The sequence below is a fragment of the Ovis aries genome, chromosome 26 (assembly GCF_016772045.2).
Source record: "Ovis aries strain OAR_USU_Benz2616 breed Rambouillet chromosome 26, ARS-UI_Ramb_v3.0, whole genome shotgun sequence".
In the NCBI taxonomy this organism is placed as follows: domain Eukaryota; kingdom Metazoa; phylum Chordata; class Mammalia; order Artiodactyla; family Bovidae; genus Ovis; species Ovis aries.
Window position 1 is genome coordinate 28,031,256 of NC_056079.1, and position 2,382 is coordinate 28,033,637.

At 49.3% G+C, this 2,382-nt stretch overlaps 1 pseudogene; it reads left to right on the forward strand.

Annotated features, from left to right (window-relative positions):
* The first annotated feature begins 200 nt into the window (after nucleotides 1–200).
* Nucleotides 201–824, forward strand: LOC101115938 (calpain small subunit 1-like; annotated as a pseudogene).
* Nucleotides 825–2,382: the final 1,558 nt, after the last annotated feature.

Genomic DNA, 2,382 nt, shown 5'->3' on the forward strand with positions numbered 1-2,382 from the left:
AGCAGCGGACGGTGAGCGTGAGGGAATCTTGACTCTCAGCCGCGGCGCTGGTGAGAAGCGGGTCGGAGGTGGGCGGGGAGGCGGGGAGGCAGACGCAAGGGAAGAGAAGGTGGAATCTGGGTGGAACTGAGAGGAGACGTGGGTCGGGGTAACGCTGCAGGAGCACCAGCCTCGGTGGCAGCGGTACTGGCGGGACCACCATGTGCATCCTGGGCGGGGTCTTTGGCGAGGGACCTGGAGGCGCCTGCGCAGCACTGCCCAGACCCCGCCCCTTGCACGCCTCACTCCATCCTCTAGGCCAGATGGTGAGGAAGTCCGGCAGTTCCCGAGGCTCTCTGCCTAGCTGACAGTAGACACAGGGCACTCCCTGCCACAGAACTCTCAGACCTTCTCAACCAAGTCATAACCCAACATCCTGATCTGAAGGCTAATCGTTTGGGCATTGACACCTGTCGCAGCCTGGTGGCCATGATCGATAGTGTCACGACCAGCAAGCTGGACTTTGAGGAATTCTAGCGCTTATGGAACGACATTCAGAAGTGGCAGGAAATATCCAGTTTGACCGTTGCTGGTTTAGGGACCGTGGGCAGCGGGGAACTCCCCAGGGACCTTTGAGGCATCAGGACTCTACTTGAATGAGGCTCTCCACGACAGTATCATCCGAAGCCACTCAGATGAGGGGGGAAACGTGGGTGTTGACAGCTTCATCAGCTCTCTGGCCCAGCTGGTCAGTTTTCCGAGCCTTCAGAACTCTTGACAGAGGTGGCACTGGCCAGATCCAGGTGGACATGCGGGAGGGGCTGCAGCTGTCCGTGGATTCCTGAGCGGGAGCCCGGGACCTGCCCTCTCATCGCCTTCCTATGGGAGTTACCCTGGACTCTCCTGGTTTCACGCAGGGCCGATCCTGTCCGCGGACACACCTTCAGGAGCCTTTCCATTCTCCTAGCCCCCGGCACCCAGCTTCTCGAGTCAACAGCCAGGACCCAATGTGCTTCAGCAGGCCGTGCCCCCAGGGTCACCCCACCCCAGCACACCCCATCTCACCCCCACTGCACCCCCTCTCCTGCACCTGTGCCATGCTCAACGCTTGTGTTGCTTCCACACCACAAAGGCCCTCCTCTCAGTTCTGGGAAGATCTCTTCAGTCCCTACACATCCATTTCATTACCACCTGGGAGGCGAAATCCAGGCCATCACAGGCCCACAAGCCTCAGTACCTTTGTCTGTGCTCTGCTCCCAGCCTGCCAGGCCCAGGAAGAAACATATTCACCCCAGTTGCTGCTGTCTCTAAAAAAAAAGTGCAAACTTTTCTCATGTAGTCGCTATAAACTCTTATGCATACCTCCAAGCCTTTTTTGAAGAATTCACAGACAGTTCAAGATTCTAAGCCTGTGTTATTTTGAGCTATGATTCAGATTTACATAATTAGGCCAAGAAAGTTCAATAGCCATTTACTCACTCATTACAAAAATCTATCATCTCCCCCTTCTTTGCCCTCAGGAAAGGATGAAGCTGTGTTGAAATTAAAGGATCTGTAAACAAAGGAGACCCTGGATCAGATGCTGCCTAAGTATTGGGTTGGCCAAAAAGTTCATTTGGGTTTTTCAGTAAGATGCTATGGAGAAACCAGAATGAACTTTTTGGCCAAGCCAATACCATTGTACCTAGGGTTTTTGCTTTGTTCCTCACAGTTCTGTCATATCACCTAAAGAAGGAAGAGAACTGTGAACACTCTTCCTGAAAAGAATTAATGATTGATTAGTTGTGCTTGGAATGTGTAACACAGGGAATTCCAGAAACTCTGACTACTCTTACCTGTGGGCAGGAGAAACTATACACGTCTTTCTGAAGAAATGATCTCTGCTTGAATATCCTGCTTGTGATCAGGAGAGTGCTGTTTTAGATTTAAAGCCTGCTCTGCAATTCCACCCTAAAGAGAGACTCTATTTTAACAAACAAGCAAAGATACAGACTTAGAAAAAACTCCCTTATCAAGTGTATGTTTGTAGAAACCCACATCGCTTCCTTTGCAGGAGTAGCCTTTGGCAATCATTCTCATTGTGTCCCTGATGTTCATTAGATTGGATAACCTTGGATGAATCAATAGCCTGTAAAATAACCCCCAAAAGTAGTTTGCAAGATTTTATAAATTCAAACATGTCAGACATTTAGCATCATGTCTGGAATAGCAAAGCTATTCATTAAATACCAGTTTTCTTTCTTCTCTTTTCTCCATATGTAGCATTTAAAACTTACTGTGTATACCACTTGGAATTTTATGTAAGCTTTGGGAAAATACTCTTTAATATGTGTGCTTTAGGAGAACTGTGAAAGAATTTACCCCAGTTACACACCCCATTTACATGGTGAACAAAAGTGTATA